This window comes from Mirounga angustirostris, unplaced genomic scaffold (assembly GCF_029215605.1).
Source record: "Mirounga angustirostris isolate CCGP_5_RB_7025 unplaced genomic scaffold, mMirAng1.0.hap1 SCAF_5, whole genome shotgun sequence".
Taxonomy (NCBI): Eukaryota; Metazoa; Chordata; class Mammalia; order Carnivora; family Phocidae; genus Mirounga; species Mirounga angustirostris.
The window spans coordinates 51840969-51867304 of NW_026991713.1; the positions used below are offsets into that span (position 1 = coordinate 51840969).

At 41.1% G+C, this 26336-nt stretch overlaps 1 protein-coding gene across 22 annotated transcripts in view; it reads right to left on the minus strand.

Annotated features, from left to right (window-relative positions):
- SRGAP1 (SLIT-ROBO Rho GTPase activating protein 1) overlaps positions 1-26336 on the minus strand; it is a 316037-nt gene that overhangs the window by 204786 nt on the left and 84915 nt on the right. Inside the window, exon 1 of one of the 22 annotated variants that reach the window (XM_064590955.1) lies at positions 20424-20811. The exons of the other annotated variants lie outside the window; for them this stretch is intronic. The gene's annotated coding sequence lies outside the window, so the exon portion shown is untranslated. Of the gene's footprint in view, positions 1-20423; positions 20812-26336 lie in introns of those variants that run through there. 22 annotated transcript variants of the gene reach the window in all.

Genomic DNA, 26336 nt, shown 5'->3' on the forward strand with positions numbered 1-26336 from the left:
TATAGTTATTTTTCTTCATATCACTTATTATTCCCTGATATTAGAGTATACATTTATTGGCTGTTTCTTCCCCTAGAATGGAAGCTCCATGAGGACAGGAAAGTTGTTTTATTCACTGTGAAATCCCGGTATTCACACAAAACAGGGAATTGGTTTTCAAAAAATTTGTTTATTCAACAATGCTATGCATCTACCATCCATTCTGACAGGTGCAAAGAGGACACCCTTAGACTCGGGCAGGTAGCATCCCTGTGCTAGTAAGAAGTCCTGGGGGCAAGGGCATGCCTTCTCACAGGGCCTGCCCCACATGTAGATTATGCTCTAAATCCCCTATCCATACAGCCTGAGTCTGCTTCCAGGGCCTGACCAGTCTCTGCTCCAGATCCACCCAAAGCCCTTTGCAGTGAGGGACAGAATTGGGGTTAAGAGGAGAAGGAGTTGAGTGCCTGGGTGGCTCAGTCGTTAAGCGCCTGCCTTCGGCTCAGGTCATGATCCCAGGGTCCTAGGATCAAGCCCCACATCAGGCTCGCTGCTCCGCGGGAAGCCTGCTTCTCCCTCTCCCACTCCCCCTGCTTGTGTTCCTGCTCTCGCTATGTCTCCCTCTGTCAAATAAATAAATAAAATATTAAAAAAAAAAAAAAAGAGTAGGAGTCAAATTTAGGTACACAGGCACATTCTTATCCTAAGCAGCACTGTCCAACAGGACGTGCTACAACTATGAAAATGTTCTAGACCTACACTGTCCAATAGAGCAGCCACTGGCTACATGTTGCTATTGAGCACTTAAAATGTGGTGTGACTAAGGAACTGAAATACTTAATTTTTGTACCTGGTTTTAAAGTTAAATTTAAACAGCCACCATATTGGAAAGCACAAGTCCAGTGGAAAAGAAAGTCAAGGATTATAGAATAGGTTTGTACAAGTTTTCAATTGCTACTGTAACAAATTACCACAAGCCCAGTGGCTTAAAACAACACAAGTTTAATCTGTTAAAGTTTAGAAGGAGGTCAGAAGTCTGAAAAAGTCTTTAGGGGCTAACATCACAGTGTCAGGAGAGCTAGTTCCTTTTGGAGGGTCTAGGGGAGAATCCTTCCTTGCCTCTTCCAGTTTCTACAACCTGCCTGCATTCCTTGGCCCTGGACTGCAAGCACACTCCCATCTCTGTTTCTACTATCACATGGTCACCTTTCTCTCTTGTTATCCTTCCTGCTTCCCTCTTAGAAGGACCCTTGTGATCGCACTGAGCCCATCCGGATAATTGAGGATAAAGTTCCCATTTCAAGATCCTTAACTTAATCACATCTGCAAAGTCCTTTTTTATCATATGGGGTAACATTCATAGGTTCTGGAAATAAGGTTATCTTTGATGGACCATCGTTCAGCCTACTACAGGTTACTGGATGCTATGGGAGATAAGAAAGGAAAACAGAGATCCAGAGGAGGACTTTCATCAGGAAGGTGACATGAAGAGATCACTCTGGGAGCAGAGTAATTGGAGGGAAGTCAGAGTGGGGCAGGGAGACCAAATGAAGCCACTCAATGGAAGGCAAGGTAGAGGTGAGACAAGAAGATGCCTAAAACTAGTCAGTGGAGGTGGGCAAAGAGAAGAAAGTATGAGGCTGAGAAGTAGTAAGGATGTAGAACCCACAGAACCTCCAGAAAGGAATGCTGGCCTGAGGGGATGCTGGTGGGAAGGACAAGTGAGAATTTTAATGTTTAATCTTTCATTAGTCCAGTTGGTGATTTTACAGTATTTGTGTCATTGTCCTATCAATCAATGTTACCTTAAATTGATTCTACTCATGGACCAAAACACAAGGGTATTTTTCACAATATGAGGTGTAATAAAAAGTGATCCCTCATGCAGGTACTATGTAGAATTTTCAACAGCTGCTCAAAGATGCAGATGCATAATACTGTACAAAAAGGCAAGAGGGTCAGTCTGGCCTCCAGATATTTTTTGTTTTTTCGGGTTGTTTTTGGTCATTTCAGCTTAATGCCAAAGGATGTAGATCAGGGCTCAGGAGGGGTTTTTTTTGTTGTTTGCTTGTTTTAAAGGTATAGTTAGTGTAAGGAACTTGCAAGTTTCAAAACCTCTAAAAGATCAATCTGGTGGATTCATCTGAATGTAGTATGGTGATTAAAGCCTGTATGTCAGGGCTTTGATATCTCAAAGAGCTGGGTTCAAATACAGCCTCTGCCATGATACTAGCTTTGTGACCTTTGAGGAACTTTCTTAGCTCTCTGAACACTAGTTCCAGAATCTTTAAAGAAGAGATAATAATGCATATTAAAAGGTTGCTATAAGGGTTAAATGATACCCTATTTCATGTCCAGTACAGAGTAGGTAATCAATAAAGGTAATTATTATTAACTGAAAGCCTTGTTTAAAAGAATCATAATCAGAAAAACATACTGTTAGTTATTAATAAATCTAATAAGGCTCTCCAAACAGATTAAAAAAAAAAAAACCCACACAAGTAGGAATTTCAAATACGGAAAGAAACACATCAGCAAATCCTCACAGAATAACTGTGGATAATCTAATGACATGGATTTAAATCTTCAGGATAAATGCCAGCTGAACTGAATTTCCTTAGTTTCTATCCCAGCTTTAAAGGATCCATCAGGCTCCACTACTGTTTTAAGGAACATAGTAAAATACTCCAATCTTAACTATTGAATTAGAAAAAAATTAAATATACAGGTGTCCTCCCTCAATTTATGGACAAGCTATGTACCTGAAGGACTATGTATATTGCAAATTAGATTTTGGTAATCAGAATTCATTTTCCCAGTGATAATTTCAGAAACTTGTTTTGCTGGAAAAATGCAGTAACTTTTTTGGGGGGGGAACTGGCCATAGGATTAGGATAGATGGTATCTGGCATTCTGGCACAGATAAAATTAAACAGATTCTCCACATTAAATTCTGGATCTTGCTAGGGTCATGTTTTGACTGAAGTGGCAAAGTAATCCCCATCGTCTGGTAATGAAAAACACATCCCATCCTGTAAATGACAACAAAGTGGAAGACGGACTATATAAAGTATAATACATTTGTTTGTATTACCTTTCTGGGGCAAGACATTTCGTATACATTCAAGCGAGCAATTACCCACCTTCAATAAATGTTTTAGATAAATGGGATAGTTTCATGAATAGACATACCATTAATCTATCTGACACAGAGAGAAAAGAAGTCTGAGAAGGGGAAACTGGAGCTTACATATAAGAAATGACAAAAAATTAGCATTCTGTTGATAAGGTCTGTAGTAAGGTGTGGTGTACGATTTTTAGGACAGGATTCAAATTCATAGTTGTAGGTTTTTGTTTTTTTTTTAAAGAGACCATTGCAGAAAGCAGGTAAACAACTTAAGATACAGGCTGCCGAAGTAAGCCAAAGTAACACTATTTGTCCAACCAACATCCTATTTGCAAACCCCAATTACCAAAGGACAGCAAATTAAATGCTAATCTTCGTTGTTCACAAACAGTATTTTTAAAATGATATCCTCTGGACTCCACTTCGCCTTATTAAACACTCGGTGGAGTTGCTCATAAAAGTCAAGTCATTCAACGAGGACAATCAATCGTAGTTAATGGTCACTATAAAAACCGGCCTGTGACGCTTAAGAGACAATTTCGTAATTAGGAGTCAAGTGGGGACTGAGAGCTTGCCTGTGAGACAGCTCCAATTCCTAAGGCTTCTGGGGAGTGATGAGCATTAGGCCAAGGCATGGCGCCAAAGAGCTGAGGCTCCACAGGCGTGGAGGGGGCTAGCACAGATGACCCGGCAAGGAGAGCGCCAATGTTTCAGAGGAGGAATCCAAGGGCCATAAGAACACCACTGAGAGCCAAGCTGTTTTACCTGCCACTCACTTTATCCCCCGCCACACCTGTTCTGAACCAACTTGGTGACATTTGGGGAACACTCACTGCCCGCATTGTCCGGGCACAAACTGGGAGCCAGAAAAGAACCGGGCTCAAAAGACTTCACATAGGTACTCAGAGACTGCTCTCTGTTCTTCTGGTGGCAGCGTTCCCTTGGTCCATTTGGGGGTTCACAGAGGCCACAGCATTTATTAAATTATCCCCAACTCAGTGCCCACTGAGTCAACGTGGACTGAGATGCAATTCCAACCAAGGAACCATTTCTGGAAATTTTTTACATCATGGCTCACTCAAGATTAAATCATGCATAGGCAAAAAAAAAAAAAAAGTAAGTCTTCCAGGAAAATTGATGAGGGGGAGAACACATTAGGAAGCCAGCAGACAAAGACAAGCAGACGGGTACTGCAGCCCTGTCTCCATCCGCCCGTATGTTTTTCCTCACACCCATATGCTCACTCTCAGTTCCCATATGGTTTCTCTTTCTCATTATGAAACTGGAGGTGGGATGGGGGCAGGAGTGAGCACACATCTACTTTGTACAAAAGTTACTGCAGACACCAAGTATCCTAGAACACAGCAGACGGGAAAGCTGAGTTACATACAGGCCCCCCCCGGGCCAGGTTGCAGGGGCCCTGACGCTGGTTCCTCCTTTCCATCGTCGCTCCAAGGGCAGGTATTTCTGGACGTTCTATCACTAGCACAGGTACTGGCTCTCTGGTCCAGCTGCGGGCACTTTTTCCTGTTCATGGCGGTCTCCTGCCTCAGGCCTGAACCTGAGCAGCGGACTGACAAACTGAGTTTGCCAAGGAGCAAGATGCCTAAGAAGGTCCAGCGCCAATTTGCCTGATGACCTGCTCCTCACTTGGACCAGTGAGGGTAATGGTGAGGACCAGCAAAGTAGGACCCTGTTGGTCCATAATCCTCAGCGATGACATGACCTGGCAAAATATTGTACCTTCAAATGTTCATAGCAGCATTATCCATACTCTAAAAGGAAAACCACCCCAGTGTCCACCGAGCGAAGAATGGATAAGTAAAATGTTGTGTATCCAACATAATGGAGTATTATTTGGAAATAAAAAGGAATGGAGTATTGGTACATACTACAACATGGATGAACTGTGAAAGCATCATGCTACATGAGAGAAACCAGTCACAAAAGGACAAACATTAAAGCTGTTAACAAAGAAATTTTGTCCCTTACTGATCCTCAAAAGGCAAACTTATATTCTATCAATTAAGGGAGCATACCCATAACCTTGGTAGGAGCTCCTTTATATTTCTGTTGTATCAGGAAATAATTTTTTAAAGACTCTGGTTTTTTAGAGCAGTTTTAGATTCACAGCAAAACTGAGCAGAAGGTACAGGAAATTTCCCATATCCTCCTACCTCCAAATGTGCATAGCTTCCCCCATTGTCAACACCACTCACCAGAATGATACATTTGTTATAATCAATGAACCTACAGTGACATATCATAATCGTCCAAAATCCATAGTTTATAATTGTGTTCACTCTTAGTGCTGTATATTCTGTGGGTCTGGACAAATGAATAATGACACGTATCCACCATTACAGAATCATACACAGTGTTCTCATTGCTCTGGAATCCTATGCTCAGCCTGTTCATCCCTCTCCCAACTTAAGCCCTGGCAACCACTGATCTTTTCCACTGTCTCCATAGTTTGCCTTTTCCAGAATGTCATATAGTTGGAATCGTATAGCATGCAGTCTTTTCAGATTGGCTTCTTCACTTAGAAATGTGCATTTAAGTTTCCTCCGTGTCTTTTTATGGCTTGATAGAATGCATCTCTTTTTAGTGCTGAATAATGTTCCATTCTCTGGAGGTACCAAAACTTATCCACTCACCTATCTTTGCTTCCAAGTTTCTGCAATTAAGAGCTACTATAAACATCCATGTTTTAATTATTTGTAATTTTCCCACTTCTCTTTCAGTGTATCTCTTGTATATGCTTCTCTGCTATCAAGCACCTGATGATCTTGAGCTATCCTTTTCTTCTTTTTAAATGAGTTCATGACAGTGAGAATTGAATTTTCAAGCCTTGGTTTTGACTGACACTGAGGACTCCTTGAACAATTTATGCACCTGTATCTTCAAAAATCTGATGGAACTTCTATCTTACATAATGGATCAAATTTTTAATGACAATTTATATTGTGAAAAATGTCTTAGTGTTTTTGGTCCAGGAAAATCTACAAAAGTCACACTATGGTATTTTTTTATTTGTCATCTGAGATCTTCCCAATTAGAATACTACCTCTCTCTGATACTCCCATTAACCTTCGTTTGGATCTCTATGAGGACCCATAGTAAAGCCACTGTGGGTTGAAAATAACATGCATGTGTCTCTTCTGCATTCTGAGCTCCAAAGACAGCAACTACATCTCAATCATCTGGATATCTTCCATATAAAGCACAGTGCATGACACAGAGTGAAAATTCAGCAAATGCCTGTGAAATTGACATGGCTGTGTCACTGCTGTTCACGAAGGATGTACATCCTGCTTAAAAAAAGAACTTAAGCTTTAAAAAAAAAAAAAAACCTTAAAAAAATAAGCTCTTTTAATCCACAAATAAATCATGGAATCTTGACTGACCAAACCTAATAAACAAAGACCTTCAATTTCCTTTTATTTTTTCTTGCACTTTTAAAAATGGTAAATCTGAATTTGAAAAGCTGGTAAAATTTAGTGTTTTAAAAAAACTTTCCAGGAATTCTCGCAGTCAGTCAGACTCAGCTCTCATATCTTCTCCCTATGCCGCATCCATGATGATCTCCAGGGCTAATATAAAAACTTAAAAAAACAAATGCTTAATGAAAACTGGGTTTCAGACTGATCATCACAAGGCACTGCAATGAAAAAAAATTGCTTACCTATTCTGAAAGACACTGCACCAAAAAAACAAAACAAAACAAAACACAATAGTTTTTACTATAACTGTATTTTGTTAAAGCAGGAAAGTGTCCCCTTCTCCAGACCTTGCTCCATACAGACCACTTTAAACACAAAGCCAGGGGCTCCTGGGTGGCTCAGTTGATTAAGCGTCTACCTTTGGCTCAGGTCATGATCCCAGAGTCCTGGGATGGAGCCTCCTGTTCCTGTCCGGGCTCCCTGCTCAGTAGGGAGTCTGCTTCTCCCTCTGCCCCTCCCCCTGCTCATGCTCTCTCTCACTCGCTCTCTCTCAAATAAATAAAATCTTAAAAAATAAAATAAAATAAACACAAAGCCAAAGTGATTATTTCAAACAGAAAATAAAACCATGTCCCTTCTCTACTCAAAATCTATACCATATAGGTTAAAGCTAACACCTGTCTCATTCACTGTCCTAACATACCATTTCATAGGGGTTCGTTCTTTCTCTACAACTCTACATCTTGTGTCTCTACTCCAGCTTGCCAGGCATGCTTTGACCTCAGAGCCTTTGTACTAGCTGTTCCTTCTATTGGAAAGCTCCTCCCTCAGATGTCCCAAAAGGTTGCCTCCTCCCCTCCTTGATATCTCAGCCCCAACTTTACCTTCTTAGTGAGATCTTTACTGATTATCATAACTAAAAATGTACCAACCCTCCTGCTTCATTTTTCTCTATAGCACTTACCACCATCTGACACACCATATAATTTACATACTTATGTACTTATTATTTGCTTTCCTCCCTCTGGAGCCCCCGTGAAGGCAGAATTACGTCTATTTTTTTTTTTTTTTAATTTTTAAATAATCTCTACACCTAACATGGGGCTTGAACTCACAACCCCAAGATCAGGAGTTCCATGCTCTTCCAAATGAGCCAGCCAGGTGTCCCAATTTTTTTCTTTTTTTTTTAGTTAAAATTTTATTTTTAAGGAATCTCTACACCCAATGTGGGGCTCACACTTACAAGCCTGAGATCAGAGGTCACATGCTCTATGGACTGAGCCAGCCAGGTGCCTATTTTGTTCACTATTCTCTCCTCAGCCAAGAACACTGCCTGCCACATAGTAGGCGCTCAAATATTTGCTGATTAGTTGAATACTACATTTTATAAAGAACTTCAACAACTGAAGTTCTCTGGTATTCAAGAGAGGTTTCTGGTTAATCTCCTGGCCTATAATTAAACACTATTATCAAAATTTTCAAACCATATTATATGTTTGCGAAATATCATACCATTTTCAGTGGTTCCCATTTCTCACAAACTTAGGTTGCCTAAGAGTATGAATCATTTCTATGTCATGCAAATGGAGCTAACAGACCTCAGTAACGTGCCCAAGTCACATTACACAATCAGTGGCTCAGTCATAACAAACTCCAAAGCAACATGCTCACTTCTGGATGGCGTCTTTTTAAAGAGGCCCCCACATCTTAGCTCATCCTCTGTCTTCTTTAAACAGAAAATCAAAAGTACTTTTAGGGCAATGATTTATAATCAGAACTGTACATCTTCAAATTATTTTAAATAAATGCATCCATTTATTTAATAGTCACCAAAAGAAATGCATTTGCTAGTATTCTTTTTTTTTCTTACCCCCCCAACTCAGAGGTCCATAAAGCAGTTCATTATTTTACTTCAAAGACAACTCAGTTTCAGGTACCACTTCAAAAAAAGAAAACCCAATAAGCAGGACTGTCGCCTTTTCTATGAGCTGCTCTTATTTTATATCTTAATGGAGTTTCTCTAAGAGTTACGTTTTAACTGACTCAATTTACTAGGTACTTATTTAGCCCTTTACACGGGGCTGGATATGGGGTGTTAAGTCTAGCTAAATTAAATATTTAGAAAGAAGGGAAAGAAAAAGGAGGGAAAAGTACTAACATTTATTGACATGACACGTATCACCTCACTTACTTAAAACCACCAAGAAAGTAGTTACTGTCATAATTTTATGGGTGTTCCAAGAAGGTATAAATTACTCAGTGCCCCACAAACTAGGCAGCAGCAGAGCTGAGGTTTGAACCTACATCCGTGGGGCTCGAAAATCTTTCCATTATACCAAATTGCCTCTACTAACACTGGGTATTGCTTTTTCTTTTTAATGAAAATGGGGGGAGGTGGAAATCTCAACTAAATAGAGCAAGGGATAAAAGAAAATCAGTCTAAAAACTGCTAGGCCAAGAAAAGCTTTTCAGGAAAAATAATTAAGTAAACAAAATGCTAAAATGTTAAATATCCCGTGACGCTAATATACTGACCCTTTAAGACATCTTCCTGGTACACAGAACTCCCTTCTTCTTTTTGAGGCAGGGGGAAACCATTTAATATGGTGCTACTGTCAAACCACAGTTTGATGAAAAAAGGCAGGAGAAAATATTTCTGCAAAATATTTTAGAACATTCAAACAACGTGTGTGGGGGCCTGTGTTAGCAAGAGAATATGTGTGCAAAATATTAAAAAGAATTAGTAAGGGGCACCTGGCGGGCTCAGCCAGCAGAGCATGTGACTCTTAATCTTGGGGTTGTAAATTCTAGCCCCACGTTGGGTGTAGAGATTACTTAAAATCTTAAAAGAAAAAAAAAAGAATTAGTGAAATGTCTTATAAAACAAAAAAATTTAGACAATGAGAAAAAATAATTTTTTCACATATGCACACATTGGTCAGGGATAGTACTGGGCTCAGAAATAAGCCAATGAAGAGTCCCCAAATGCATTCACACCATTAACTGCAGTACCACTGCTGGAAGTGCTGACATAAGCTGAGTTCATATTATTATTATTTTTTTTAAGATTTATTTATTTATTTATTTGAGAGAGCGAGAATGAGAGAGAGAGAGAGAGTACATGAGAGGGGGGAGGGTCAGAGGGAGAAGCAGGCTCCCCGCTGAGCAGGGAGCCCGATGCGGGACTTGATCCCGGGACTCCAGGATCATGACCTGAGCCGAAGGCAGTCGCCCAACCAACTGAGCCACCCAGGTGCCCCATGAGTTCATATTATTTTTAATAAATGCTGGGATGGCAGCTATGGGGATGGAAGTCTGGGAGGAACAGTTCCCTTTAACTTTATAGCTTGTCCTCTCCCAGATGAAGGGTGTAGATGAACTCAAGAAACTTAAATGAAGACCTGTATAAGAATAAGGCAAAGGCTTCACAAAGTGATAAGGCATCTTTTCCCTCTCTACAAAGATGGTGAAACTGAAGTTTAAAGAAAGAGTGTATGATGTCAAAGTCTCTGTGTGTGGCCCCCCTTGGTCCCCCTAAGCCCTGTGGCAGACACCACTAATGACCTCCTTTCACTTCCTGAGATGGTGTGACCGCACTATGACCAGCCACTAACCATGAACCTTAGGCAGTCTGGGGGTAATGGAGGGAATACTGCCCTTGCAGCCACAGAGACCTAGGTTTGTACCCCACCCCTGCCACGCACTAGGGGTCCGTCTGACTTATCCTCTTGGCCTCTGGGGTTTTCTTCTGTAAAATGGGAAGAATACCTGCCATCAAGGTTGTTATAAAGATTAAATGAGATGATATATGCAAATTGTTAAAAAAAAAAAATGACAGCATCTTTATTCTCCTTTTCCTGCCCTCCATCCTCCTCCCCTGTTGAACACTTACTTGAGCTTTACTCAATTCTCTAATATCCCATGTTGGGGCTCTTTATCAAGGCTCCATTGATACATTTCTATCCCTAAAGTAACACAAATTGTTTGTGGTCCCCTATGTTGATCACTCTGGGGCCAACTTCCACTTGGTGTTCCAAATGCATTATGCTTCTTTTTCTTATCTGGAAATCCGAAGGCAGGCTCAGGAGTATGGGTTTTATTTCTCCATCTTGATTCACCAATTTTGGTTTACCAGGGCAACAGGAAGCATACTCGTGTGTGTGTGTAAGAGAGACAGGAGAAAGTGTGTTTAAAGTCAAGAGGACGCAAACCCCAAAGTTGTCACATGTCCTAGATGATAAAGATGCTAAAACATTTGGGCCAACAAGTCATTTTCAGCACAAGTGATAGGTTAGCAGCTGCCTCCCTCCATATTCCCCATTACCTATAGAAAAGTTGGCTAAACCACACATAACTTATAAAACAAAAATGCTGGATCCACTGAGTAAAGATATATTCTCTGAGAGGTAAAAAGTTAATAATCTATAAATGGTTACATAAGCTTATCAGTTACCAAGTCCAAAAAACAGACCCCTCCTCCCCTAACAGCAAGAACCTTTAAATGAGAAAATTAGGAGGATGCCTCAGGAACCAAAGTGTCTGGAAGTTAAGAAAATTCATCTTCATACTGTCAATGTAAACATTCTGAAAGTCAGGCTAAAAAATAAATCAAAATGCGATGAAATGAAGAGCAATGGTGAGAGAAGCTTTCTAAGTTTAATCTGCTTTTATAAATCAGATGTACAACACTCTTAAAAATATCTGCCAAAATTGGGGCTAGAATACTATACTGACTTGATAAACAAAAGTCTGTTTTCCAGACAGGTTCACTGCTGTGGTTGCTGGAACATACAAATTTTTAAAAAATTTTTTTAAAGATTTTATTTTTAAGTAATCTCTACACCCAGTGTGGGGCTTGAACTCACAATCCTGAGACCAAGAGTTGCACGCTCCACTGACTGAACCAGCCAGGCGCCCCTGCTGCAATATAATTTTAACCCAGCATACAAAGTGGGGGCAATAGTTCTAAATGGTATGAAATGGTCCATTCAGAAACATGAATTAAATACCTACCACATGTCAGGTACTCGGATAAGACACCTGAGATTTAAAAAAAAAGAAGAATGTGAATGGGTTTCTCTCCGACATCTAAGAGCTCAGCTAATTAAAAACACATCAATCAAACAGCTGTCATAAATAGGGTAAGTGCCATGAGAGCAACAAGCAGGGAAGGGTAAGAAAACACAGATGCAGGACCTCTAATGCAGAAATGGGGTGTGGGGGATGCGGGAGAGGCCAGTAGGTCATTCTAGAGGAGACAACGCTGTATAAGAGAACATCCAAGAATGGCTCACTGTTTGAAATGATAAATCCCAGGCAAGGCTTCCAACATGTCTCAGATGTTTCTGCTACATTCATAGAATGTCAAAAAATTCTATAGAATGTGAAGGTTTGTACAGTTTTTATCACCACCTCACTTGAAAACTCAGAGACTTTGGTTACAATGGCTCTGGGGTAAAGGGAGCACATAGAGGGATTCAGCAAGGAGTAAACCTTTTTTGAGACTAACAGGATGCTGTCCCAAAGTAGCACTGTGGGAGAGAGCCTCATGCATGTCACGAGCTGATGACATGGGGCCACCTAAGGAAGCATACAGTGTACATGAAAGTCATTATCCTGCAAGGAAACAGAGATGGAACCTAATAAAAGTCAAAGAGAAGTAGCTGAGCTGCACAGAGCACAAAGGCCTGCAGTATTTGCACAATTCCTTAACGAAGGAGAAGTCAGAAAGAAAACCATACTCTTGATGCAGGGATTTTACAAAGAATAAATCTCTAGATTGAGGATAACAAGGGAGCAATAACTGTCTGGGTCTTTTCTGAGTTTTTGAGAATCTAAAAACATCTCTAATACTTGAAGATGCTTTCAAAAAAGGTAAGTAGAGGCTGGGGCAGGCAGACAGAGAGGAGAAAGGTTAGTAGGTTGAGGGCTTTATTCCTCTCCTCCTTTGAGAAGATATGTCTCTCTTTCAATAGGAAGTTTATTCACATTCTAGCCAGCTGCAAAACAGTGCTGAGAGCCAAGTTCCTATTGCCAAAGTTCACTCTTCAAACCGGCAGCCTGAGGTCTGATAACCAGTTAAAATGCTCAACACAATCACTGCCTTTTGGTGGATAACAAAGGCCCCATTGTTTAGAGATACATTTTCAAGTTTAACTCTTCTAGAATTATGAAATTCAAAACAAGAGCTATTAGGTTCAATCAGTATCAGGGTGAAGGGTAGGTATGTGTGTGTGTGTGTGTGTGCATGCGTGCGTACGTGCGTGTGTGTGTGTGTGTTAGTTTGGATTCCTTTCTTCTTTTTCTCCCCCAAAGAATAATTGGATTACTCTGGTAATGGCCAGAAAAATAAATTGTAACTATAAGTACTTTGCAAACCGAAAAACTGCTTCAAAGTCATAAAATTACATGTATGTGATCCAACACATTTCTAAAATACATTCTATCCTTTCAAATGAAAACATCTGATCCAAGACTCCATGTTTCCTAAAAACCAATGGCAAAACAAAGCACTCACTCAGAAGCTGGCATAGTTAAAGAGTACTTATGGAAGTGGAGGCACTTACAGGTATATGAAAATACACACAACATACCTTGTATCCTCAGGAGCCTATCATCTTAAGGGAAATATGAAGTATAAACAGATTTAGAAAAAAATAAAACACACAGTGTGATAGGTGTCCTACGTATAAGAACACAGCCATGGGAAATGATCTATATAGACTGGATCAAGAAGAAGGGCAGGAATGGGCCGTCCTTAGAGAGAGATGGATTGTGGGAGACACGGACCTCCCTACCAAGCAGATGAATCTTATCCTAAGGGTAACGAGGGGCTGGTGATGGTTTTTGTTATGAGAATAACTAACACCATGACCAGAAGTGTTCTTTGGGAAAAATTTAGGGCAAAAGAAACCAGGTGGTATTTTCAGTTGAAATGATTCCTCATACTGCTTAAGTGATGTCTATAGAATAAAGTAGAAAAAACATATAATGAAACATATAATCATCTTTTTCTTTTTTTTTAAAGATTTTATTTATTTATTTGAGACAGAGAGAATGAGAGAGAGAGAGCACATGAGAGGGGGGAGGGTCAGAGGGAGAAGCAGGCTCCCTGCCGAGCAGGGAGCCCGATGCGGGACTCGATCCCGGGACTCCAGGATCATGATCGAGCCGAAGGCAGTCGCTTAACCAACTGAGCCACCCAGGCGCCCTGAAACATATAATCATCTTAATAGATGCAGAAGAGGAATCATCTGACAGTATTGAAATCCATTCATGATAAAAACTCTCAGCAAACTAGGAACAGAAGTAAACTTCTTCATCCCGATGAAGGGCATCTATGACTAATTTATAGCTACTACTACACCCAACAGTAAAAGACTGTATGCTTATTCCCTAAAATTAAGACCTCTTGCCATTCTCACTGCTCTGTTTAACACAGAATTAGAGGTTCCAGCTGGTGCAATAAGCTCATTCTAAAACTAATTGGAAAACAGAAAGGACCTAGAATTGCCAAAACAATTTTGGAAAAAATAAGTTGAAGTTCTTATACTACGAAATTTTAAGACTTCTTATAAAGTTACAGTAATCTGAAGTGTGGTATCAGCATACAGACATATAGATCAGGAGAAAAAAAGAGTCCAGAAATAGAGCCACACATATATAGTTAGCTGATTTGCTGTACATGTTCAATGGGTAAAGGAAGATCCTTTCCACAAACAGTGCTGGAACAATAGGTATTCACATATAAAAAAATTAAACCCTTCCTGAACACTATAAACTGAATTAACTCAAAATGGGCCACTGACCTAAATGTAGGAACTAAAAATATACAACTTTTAAAAGAAAAAAAGAGAAAAAACTTTTAGTGACCTTTAGGCTAAGGAAATGCAAAATAAAACCATAATGAGATATCACTACACACTACCAGACTGACTAAAACTTAAAAAGACCCACAGTACCAAGTGTGGGGGATGGTATAACTACTAGTGAGATTGTAAAATGGTACTACCACTTTGGGAGACAGTTTGGCAGTTTATCAAGTTAAGCCCAGACCTACCATGTGATCCAGCTAAGTACTCAAGAGAGTGAAAGTGGATGTCCACCTAATGACTTGTACACAAATGTTCATGGCACCTATATCTGCAGTCAACAGTGGAAACAATTCAAATGTCCATCAACTAGGTTAATGGAAAAACAACTTATGATGTATCTATCTATACAATGGAATACTACTCAACAATAGAAGGAAACCATTGATCCATTGATATACAGAACAACATGGATGAATCCCAAAGTAACTAAGCCAAGTGAAAGAAGCCAGACTCTCCCTCAAAAAAAAAAAAAAGATTATGTGATTCCATTTATATAAAAGTCTAGAAAATACAAACTAGAGACACAAAGCAGATCAGTGGTTGCCTGGAGTGGTGGGCTGGAAGGGACTCAAGGAAGAATAGCAAAGGGGCATGACAAAATTTTGGGGAGATGGTGGTAGAAATGTTCGCTATTTTAATGATTTCATAGGCATACCCATATGTCAGAACTCATCAAATTGTACATTTTAAATATGTGCAGTCTATTGTATGTCAATCATATCGCAATAAAAATGTAAATAATTTTGTTTTAAGATGGGAGGAAAAGAGCTATTCCATGAATCCAAACAGAGGTAATTAAGGGCAAAGGATGGTAACAATGGTAGTGTAAAGGAGAAAATGGAAACCAGATATTCCCCATTATTATGTTGGCTTATTTCTATTGTTCATTACAAAGATCTCCAGTTCATGATGCAGTTTAGGGCAAAAGAAGATAGGAAGTATTTTTAGTTGAAAAGGCTCCTTACGTTGCCAAGATGCTTTCTGCAAAATGGACGTCAGAGCCTGAAGAGATCAGGGTGTGGTGACTGGACAGAAAACCTGTTGCAGAGGATGCTGGGATTCTGCCCAGATCTCTGCTCTGAAACTGAAGTGCTCACTCCTGCCAGGGCTGTTGGCTGGGATGGCTCACAGCTCAGGTCCTCCCCAGTCCCTGTCTTGACTAAAGGGAGCCACCTCACCCAAGATTCTGCCTCTATTCCCCACGGTCATCCCAACTCCATAGCTCACTGTGGGATCAGCACAACCTCCAGAAAAAGTGCTTATCCCAAAGCTCCACCCAATAAACAACCTGCACTCAAATCTCCATCTCACTCCCAGGGGGCCAGACCCAAGATACCTCCCCAAAGCAGAAGCAAGAAAGCTGAGATACAGGCGAGGGCTCATGGAAGCGATCTAGACTGAAAGGAAGAATTTTTATAGGTTGGTCAGGATAAAGGAACAGCGTTCCAGAAAGCACCATTTTCAAAAGAGAAAATAAATGATGATTTTAACGGAGAGACAACAACAAAGCCCACAAAAGCAAGCATGTGCATACTACACAGGGACAATGTCCTACAACATTTAGACGTCCCTAGAGTAATAACCATGATGGTAACACTTGGAAGGTGTGGGGTCTATAAGCTGACTCAGCTGAGATGTGGGACAGTACAAGAACTGATAAGAAGATGGCTATTAGGAACTTAGCTGAACACCAGGAATGATCAAAAGGGGAAGAGGGAGAGAGAGGAACAGAGACAGACAGAGAAGCTCTTCTCTCCCAAGAAGAATCACCCATTAATATTAAAGTCAATAAAGAGTTAAAAGTAAAAGTGCTGAATCCTGATTTCTGCTCTTTCTTGGTGGGGGAGGGGTGGGCAGAAAGAGGATATCAAAACAGGGGAATAGGAAGAGTTCTGTTTGTTTTGTTTCCTGGGGCTGGGGTGGGGGGGCTTCCTGAGGGCTCTGCCAGGAAGTCATCGTTTCTGCCTGAATAACTGAGGAGAGGATGAGTGACCTGTCCACATCACGGCACAGTCGGGGGCGGAGGGGATGGCTAGAGGCAGCTTACCTAGGAAATGGTGCTTGCTGCTTGTGGAGGAGGACAGCAGCCGGGGGACAGGTGAAGGAGCTGGGGGTTCTCTGCTGCTCGCTCACCCAGCACGAACCTGGGTTCCTGCCCTGCCCCACAGCACATCTTCCATTACTGTAGCTCTTCTAGGGTTCTTTTATGAGAGTGACAGAATGCTGGTAACACTCACTAGTCCCCAACGGCTTTTCGGATTGGGTTATTTCTTCCAAGCACTATCAAAGGCAACTATGAACCTTCAACTGTATGTCTCGCTGCATGATGGCGAGGAGAGCCAGATCCACTTCCCCAGCAAAGCTCTCACCCTCACTGCTGCTCCTACAGCCGGCCTTGTGCGGCAGGGGCAGAAGCACCGGGCAGTCACAAAGCGCTGGCTTGAAACTCTACCACTCGTCCCTGGCAAACCTCAGCCCATTACTTAATTTTCTGGGCCTCAGTTTCCTCAACTGTAAAATGGGGGAGATAACAGCACCTTCCTGGACAGAGCTGCGAGACCTGACCTACCATATGCCCCAGCACACGGCTGGCTACTACCAAAAGCTTACCGCTCATTCCTCCTTATTAGCTGAGTTCAATCCTAGCACGTAACATGCATGACATATACTTCCAATTGTCAGAGGGTTAAGTATCTTTATCCACATTACATGAACTCCCTATGGTGTTATCTTTACTGAACTATAATTTAATATATGCTCCTGGACCTTTTTCCTGAGAGTAGATTTAAAAAATGTATTCATCTCATATATTTCATAGACTTTCTCCCTATGACCTCATATAACAGCCATGTGCTGTGGACACCTAAAAATCACTTAAATGTTGGCTCAGATCTCTCTGCCCAACTGTAGATCTGTATATCCCACAGCCTAATGGGCATCTCTATTTTGAATACTTTCAGGCAACACAAATTTAACATATTCCAAACCAATCATCTCTACCCACCTCCAGCCCCCATAAACCCATTCTTCTTCCTTTTCTTATACCCCTAGAGAAGCAATACAGAATACTTGTTAAAAGTGAGGCCTCGGGAGCCAGTCAGCCTTACTTGGGTTCAAATCCTGACTCTTACCACTTACAGGCTACTGAATCTTTTTTTTTTTTTTTTTAAAGATTTATTTATTTATTTGAAAAAAGAGTGAGGCAGAGACAGAGAGAGCACACAAGCGGCGGGGGGAAGTGGAGAGGGAGAGGCAGACTCCCCACTGAGCAGGGAGCCTGATACGGGGCTCGATCCCAAGACCCTGAGATCATGATCTGAGCTAAAGGCAGATGCTTAACCGACTGAGCCACCCAGGTGCTCCCAGGGTCCTGAATCTTGGACAAATTATTTAACCTCACTGTGCCTCAGTTTCTGCAACTATAAAATGGAGAAATAGTACAAATGTTCTAAGAATTAACAGGCATGAATACATTTAGACAGGGGCCTGAGACATAGCTAACAGCTCAGTGAATGCTAATTATTACTATTAACTCAGTGGAAAAAAATAAGACTTTTCTTTGATGGTAGAGACTACGTTATTTCTTGTTCACCTTTGTAGGAAGAGTTCCTGGCACAGTGCCTTGAACATACGAGATGCCCAATACATTTTTTTTTAACAGAAGAATTTTTCTGCAGCTAAAATTACCATTAGACTATCAATTGTTTTGTTGAATGAACAACCATATATACAGAAATGAGTGCTAAGAAAAAAATAGTTTCTCCTAGTTCACTGGCATGCTTCCTTCCACCAGACAATGAGTGATGCACAACTCATTGTGCTTCCTTTTCTGAAGCCTTCCAAGAAACACAGAGTTAAATTTGGGACTCATTTGTAGTAACTAGAATTAGCCTAGATTTTCTGGTACCTATAATCCTCCCCACTCACCCCCTCCCACCCAGTTACTTTGAAGGGCTCCTTTTCTTGTTTTTAATTTTAATGCTTTTACTGGAAGTTAGCTAATAATTTTTGGATGTATCCATTCATTAAAAATATCTGTCTATCTAATGAGCACTTTTATATGCCAGGCATTGTGCTAAAAACAATGACCAATGATGAACAATGGAACGAGTGCATGCTGGGAGATGGCACCGAGAGAAGAGACAGATGGAAGGCGGTGTGGAGCAGTGCAGAGGGCAGGAGAGAGGAGAAGCTCAGAGGAGAAGAGACAAGCAACAGCAATGTGCACTAATAGTGCTCCGTGGCAAGTTTCAGCGATGGCAACAGTGGTTCATTAAGATGTTCACTGAAGCAGCTAGTGAGGAACTATGACATGCATCGCAAAGTGGGGAAAAGGCTTCTGAAGATCCAGGCCAGCTGGGCCAACCAGCAAAATCACCATGGCCCCACTTGGGCTAGAAAAGAACAATAGCATCTGACCAGGAAGCAGAAGAAATGAACAAGAAAAAAAAAGACTGCCATCATACCTAACAAACTATTGCCAAATCTACATGCTTTGAGATGGCTTAGAATAAAAGGCAGTAACATTTTAATTCATATTTATATTATATACTTTATTTAGATAGGTCGTTAACTTAATTGCTTGGAAAGTCATGTAAGTCATATTGTGTACGGTTATTCTCAAGTATGTTCTTTCTATTTAATTAAAGAACTATCAGAAGGTGTTTTCCTGGGGCGCCTGGGTGGCTCAGTCGGTTAAGAGTCCGACTCTTGATTTCAGCTCAGGTCATGATCTCAGGGTTGTGAAATCAAGCCCTGTGTCAGGCTCTGCACCGAGTGGGGAGCCTGCTTGAGAGTCTCTCTTTTTCTCTCTCTGTCCCTATCTCCCCACCCCTACTCAAACACTCGCGCACGTGTGTTCACTCTCTCCAAAAAAAAAAGAAAGAAAGAAAGAAAAAGGTACTTTCCTTATAGTGTAAAGGACAGTCTCAAGGACTGCTAGAATTATCTGGTCTTCACTTTGATGCCCACAGAGAATCTTTTCAACAAGACAACCTTCAATTTTTTCTTACTTGAATGCAAGTAAAGGGAGTTGAGAGGGCAAGAGATTTGCAGAATTGATGGCATGGTTATAAATGCACAGGATTTCAGGTTCTTTATTCAGAGGAGTTCCCCTCAAGTTATTATTAACGTGCACTTACTCTTGTTTTATAGAGAATTCTAATACACTCAGAGATCTGATTTACAAGCCTGAAATGGAGGCAGTAGGTTAAATGAGGAAAGAGTCAAGAAGTGCCATCAAGGAAAGGTAACACCATAATACATTTCCTAAGAAAAGCAAACAGAAAAGCCCAGAAATCACAGCCAGGTGGGGTCATTCCATTCAATGGAATCCAGGCTCACTGGCAACACTGCACTAGAGAATAGCATTAAATTATTTTCAGCAAAGTTTAAGATATTAGGCAAGAAAAAGGCTAATATGCTAGAAAGGGCTTTCCACTCAAAGGAGTGAATTCTTTCGCTTTTTTTGGCATATTGGGAGAAGGGGCTATATGCATCCTTCTCTCTGAAAACACCAGACAACACTGAAGATTTAGCAAAGACCGTTCACACATTTTACTGTTAAAGGCCATATTTGATGAAACCTAGGTAAAACTCTGAAATAAAATCCCAATTATGATTTTAGAGAACACCATGAGCTTCATCCTCTGTGTATGTAGCTTATCGTATTAACTACAGATCAGCACAGACACTCCCAAGATAAGTCACTGGTTGAGCTGACAGCCAAATCCAACAGACCCAACTAGCATTTTTTTAACCGTGAAAAAAAGCCCTATCACCCAGGTCTCCAGTTAAAAAGAAAGTAATTACTGCACCTTTTGGCACGGTGACAGCCATTCTGTTTTTTATTCAAACAGAAGGACAAGGGATTCCAGTTAATCTCAGCAGAGGTACCAAACTGCAGAAGCGCAAAAAGTAGGAGAAAAGACATTTGAGGGAAAGAAAGCCTTGTAATTCAAGATTTATCAGGCATTACCTCTGCTCAAATATCTTACTTACCACAACAAACTTATCTTTCCTAGACCAGCAACACTAAAAGACGAAAGCATCACTGACATTCAGAAGCCATTAAGCTCCGACAGTCTCTAGGGAACGCACGGAAGCAAACAATCGCAGCCCCCATCTCGAGGAACACTGCCTCTTATCAGGTCTCGGGGAGGTAAGGCGCAACTATCGCGAGGACAGTGGGTCTAGTGCTTCCTTGGGCAGCCTCCATTCTCCATATGTCAACGGTGCATAATTCACAGGGGATGTGCCACCTGCTGACTAAAGCAGGTGCCCTCGTGAGCCTTTACGGTGACACTCCGAGGCGTGCTGCCTCCAGCCATGAAAACGCTGGAATGTTAGACACAAACAATTTCCCTAAACACTGTTTTTAAGCTGATGCTGTAGTTAGTGGTCGGCTGAACACAGAAGAATACAATTAGAAACAATTAGCCATTCAGTGGCACTACCAGCGACAGTTCTCCTAGTGGCCTATAGTTTACACAAAAAGCCAAGCCTCCAAGCGGAATACTCAACCACCCTGCAAGCGAAGGAAGTATAAAAACTGCTTCCTGTTTCCTGGCCGACCTCCGCTCCAGACAGTGCTTCCCCACCCCGGTGACACACCGCCTACCCCCTTCCTCCCCGGACTCTCAACACTCCAGGGTCACCAGCTCTTCTGCTCAGCACTTTTTTTTTTTTTTTAAGTAGGGAAAATAGATAAGCAGCCCTCTGAGAAAGACATCTGATAGACTATCCGGGTGGGCAACAGCAAAAGGGGGGTTGGAGAGGAGGCTAGGAAGGAGAGTGTCTAGGTTCAGTAAGAAGAAATAGGAGAGAGAAAGAAAAAAGAATGTTTCGCTTTCTAGAAGAAAAACTGATTCGGATGGAAGAGAGCACATCACTGGACTTGAGAGCTGCAGGGACTTCCCGGGTCCTTTAGTTCAATCTCTTCATTTTATAGAAAGGAAGTAAAAGTTTAGAGCCATTGAGCTACCTTCCCAGGGTCATAATGTCAGGCGGTTAACATCATTACAGCTTCCCTAACTATGAGCACCCTTGGGAGAAAATGTTATCTTAACACGAGGAATAATTACTCTTCTCCTGAGAAGAAACATGTTTTTCATTTCATGGTTGCTGTGAGATGTTTCACAGAGCAGACTTCCCTCTCCAGGGGAGGAAACAAACCTTCTTGGGAAGCCTGAGGCCGGCCAGTTAACCGAGCATCCCGGACAGTGCTAGGGCACACTTCTTAACTCCTCTCTACCTCCCTTTTCTGCCTTCTTTCTTCCATTTAATATATTAGTTCTCTTGTATTTTATGGATCCTTGCAAACTCCCTGAAACCTCTTCTGGAACAACAAAAACTATATGACAGATACCTTCTATAACATCTGCCCTTCCCAAGAACTCGGTGTGCTTCCCGGAGCAGGGGTCAAGTGTTACTGTTCTACTTGACATGGTCACAGCAAGAGCCTGAGACCAGTCTGGACCCTGGCATTCATACTTATTCCTGTAGAATAAACTTCCTCCTGAGCCTACTGGTATACAAATTAAAAACTCAGTTCAGGCCTTTACATATAAAAAATATCATCTTTTGCTCAGATTAAATTGAGAAGTGTGTTCACAAACCTTAAGCCTTTGAGGCACCTTTTCGTTCAAATTAAAGACATTTCAGACAAAAAAAATTAAATGCATTTCTACAGGAATTTCACAAACAGCAGCAGCAGGTGCCAATGTGGTGAAAATTTTGTTTCTCTCTATTTCCATACATTTACAAATAGCATCATAATTTACAGCAACTTCCAGCTCTTCAACTGCCCAAGCCTTCATTTTTATCTCGATATTACATAGGAAGGAATAAAAAAAAAAAAAGAGGAACAGAAAAAGCAATCAAGTGTTCTTTTGTACTCTATTTCCCATAAGGATGGGGTAAGGTTCTTTCTCAAGCTTCAGGACACAAGCAAGCAGACAGAAAGAGCACACTCTGGCTCAGCAGTAACAGGTGACAGGTGAGCACATGAGACACCTTTTCAGGCCTCGGAAGATTCCACCTCAAGCTAGGGTGGCACTTGCCCATCTGCAAGGGCTCTTAAAGGCCCCTACATAATTTATGTGGCTCAGAGAGAAGTGAAATGTGAACTGACTAAAATGTAAGCATTTAAATTTAGAAACAGAGAAGGCACCAAGCCAGCTTAGGCATGCAGACACTTGTCAAACTACGGGTCTTCATGAGGCCCTGCACCTCCCACCTCTAATCTCCTGTGCATCTCTCCACTCTTGTGGTTCCTTTAAGAAGGCGTTCTCGGGAAGTGCGGCCTGCTTCCCGTCCTCCTGGGGCACTCGTCTCAGTAGAAAGCCCTCAACATCCCTTTCTGGAGACTATGACATATCACTTGGTCCACAGGTGTGGTGTGCTAATGTGCAAAACACTCAACTTACTTTTTGGCTGACCTGCTAATCCAGGGCTGCCACGGCTGTGTGGGGAGATCACTGGAGACTCCAGGCTCCCCATACCAAGGGGTGCTTCTAGAATCAGTGTGCTGTTCCCACACACTGTGAACAGGGGTACTTGATACTGGGAAAAACAAAGGCTGCAGACGTGGGTGAACAGAAAAAAGAAAAAGAGTGCACTCACTTTATTAGTTACTAGGGAGGTAGAACAGTTTTAGGCAAGCTCCCATTGTCAGTATAACCCACTACACGTCTCATTAAGAAGCTACAAAAGGCTGTTTATTGTTCTCATGCTAAAGATCCCTGTACACAGAGAAATCAAAATGTCAGGATTTTCCTATCTTAGTCCTAAGGGAGATCAGCCTTTGAAGAGAATATCAAACTATCCAAATTCAGCATCTCTGCTTTAATTAATCGACCATATGGGGCCCAGATGTCATAGACAAGTTTGATTTGAACTAAGTAATGCATGAAATAATAATAAATTTCTTTTGAGGTATGGATAATACTAAATTATCCACATCTAAAATGAAATGTTCTTGATGGTTTTTGGATCTCATTTATTTCAAGTTTTATGGTAGATTATGTATACAATCATATGTAACAATTTAGAAATTGTCACCAGGATGAAGGAGCTTTTAAAATTTTTCTTCTTTTTTTGGTCTATATGATTCTGGGACCCTGTCGTCAACGTCACAGCTTTTCCCGCTATATAAAGAATTGACAACTAAAATTTTATTCCAACCAAATTATCATGGTAATTAATAATTAACATAAACATGTTTTACAGTAGTTTTAAAAAAGCACATCACATGGATAAAGCTAAAATCCTTCTTGTCCACTGCATCCAACCACAGAACTGCTTCTCTCTAAAAAAAAAAAAGATTCAGGGGCACCTGGGTGGCTCAGTCGTTAGGCGCCTGCCTTCGGCTCAGGTCATAGTCCCAGGGTCCTGGGATCGAGCCCCGCATCAGGCTCCCAGCTCCGCGGGAAGCCTGCTTCTCCCTCTCCCACTCCCCCTGCTTGTGTTCCCTCTCTCGCTGTGTCTCTCTCTGTCAAATAAATAAAATCTTTAAAAAAAAAAAAAAAAAGATTCATCACTTCTGTCATTTGATGCATATGCTCTTTAGGTATTTTTCCATATAAATAAAGCAGAAATAGATTTTAGAAAAGAATGAACTCTTTAGCCTTGAATTCTTAGGTCCCCACAATCTAGTCCCAACTTAACTTTCTGATCTGGTAATCACTAACTACCAACAGGCAACATCCACTAAAGCCAATACAAGACTGCATCAGCCACAAACTGAGCACATTCTCACTCTTTCCTGGTTGTCTTTCCCTCCCCCTCCTCCACTTTGGATGCTGCCTCTAGAACGCTGCTTGGCATAGAGCAGGCATTCAATCCAGAACTGATGGAGCATAACCACTGCGTCTCTTCATTCACAGGAAGATTTAAAATTAGTAAACTTGGATTTGAACTCTTAGGCAGGTTGTATCCTCTTAGCTTTAGGTTCATCATCGATACATGGGAATAATTATGGTCAGTTTTACGTGTCAGTTTGGCCCAGGCCATGGTCAAATATTATTCTGGATGTTTTTGTGAAGGTGTTTTTTGGATGAGATTAGCAGTTATCTCAGTAGACTCTGAGTAAGTCATAGTGTGGGTGGGCCTCGTCCAATCAGCTAAAGGCCCTAAAAGAATAAGCTGACACCCTGCCCCCTTCCCTCCCCAGTAAGAAGGAATTTTGCCATCACCAACTGCCTTTGGACACAGCCTGCAACTATTTCCTGCACCAGCCAGCCCTTCCCATCAGATCTTGGACTCACTTGGCCTCCACAATCCCATGAGCCAGTTCCTTAAAATCAATCACTCTCTCTCTATGTACATGCTTGCACGTGTACGCACATGTGCGCACACACACAGACATAGACACACACACACCACACACACACCCCGTGTGTTCTGTTTCTCCGGAGAACCCTAATACATTGTCTTATCCACTTCACTGAGTTGTTGTTCAGATTAAAGTCAATACTGGATATGAACAGGTTAGCACATCGAAGAATTGTTGTATTAGTGAGAACGCTTTCAGCCCAATCCAATGGCTTTATGCAATAAGGAAATTAGTTAAATTATAAGCCTATAAGTAGAGAAAAAGAAACTAGTTTGTCCAAGGCATAGTGGTTAAGTAATGATGTTCACGACCCTGGTTCCTTTGACGTCTATATTCCACCGTCCTGCGTCTGGTTCTTCTTACGGTTGTGAAGAGGTTCCTCGTAGGCAGCGGCTCCAGGTGTCATACCAGACCAGATAAAGTCCACAGGTAATAAAGGATCATCTCCTTCAGTGTCCAAAAAAAACATTCTCAAAAGCACCTGAGCACACTTCCCTTCACCATCATCTTGGCCAAGACTGGGTCACATGTCCAACCTTAAACCAAACAATCCCTAACACCTGGAAACAAAATTGAGACCCTTTCAACAAAGAAAGGGAGAACGTTTACTGAGGAGGCAACCAGTCTGATGCAAAAAGTACCTTCTAAGTTCAAGATACCATGGTTACTATGGCACTACCTACTCTTTAAGACCCAGCACAGGCCCTAGTTCTTCTGTGCATCCTCACAACACAAGCCCAAGTGATTCAAGCTCCTCTGGATTATTCTAGCCCTTTGTATTCATACCTCTCATTGTGTATTCACTGCGTAGCATTAAGCAGTTTAAGATAATTTTTTAAAAGTTACACCAGCAATATATGTTCATGGAAGGAAATTCAGCAACATACAAATAAAAATCACTCCTAGTCTCATCATGAGAGATAACCATTACTAATGTTTCAGAATACTATCTTCTACCTTTTTTCCTTTTTTCTGTTTATGTGTGTTCATGTAGGAGAGTAATGTCTTTGTTTGGTATAAATGTTCCTGGCTTTTCCAACTGAAATTCAAACTCACTGAGGGCTGGGATTCCCTGTGTGTCTTTCCATCCTCCATATAGTTACAGTATCTTAAAAACCTGCATGCTGACTCAAACTCTGTAGATCACACAAAAAAAGTTTAAACAAGCTGTTCTTTTTCTGTGGGTGATTAAGAAAGAAGATTTAATAAAACAACATTCCAAAACATGTCCACTAATTTCTCAGATGTTCTTTTTTACCAAGACTTTCAGAAAGCTTATTAAACTTCCTGGCAATAAGATATACTGCTTTCTGTAAGTGTTGTTTTCAGACAAGAAAGTATTGTGTAATTTCCCTGATGTTTAGCAATTTCCTTTATAGTTATAATTAAGCTAGTCCTCCACTTAAAAATATGACACCAAACTAGGTAAGATAAATATAAATTTAGAAAGCATGATTCTCAGATAATTCCCTTCATAAGAGATAAAGTCACCAACACCTTTGTGTAAAGCAGTGTTTCTATTCACTTAAATCACATTTTCAAAGAACTGAAATAGCTATTTGAAGGAAGCGTGGCATAAA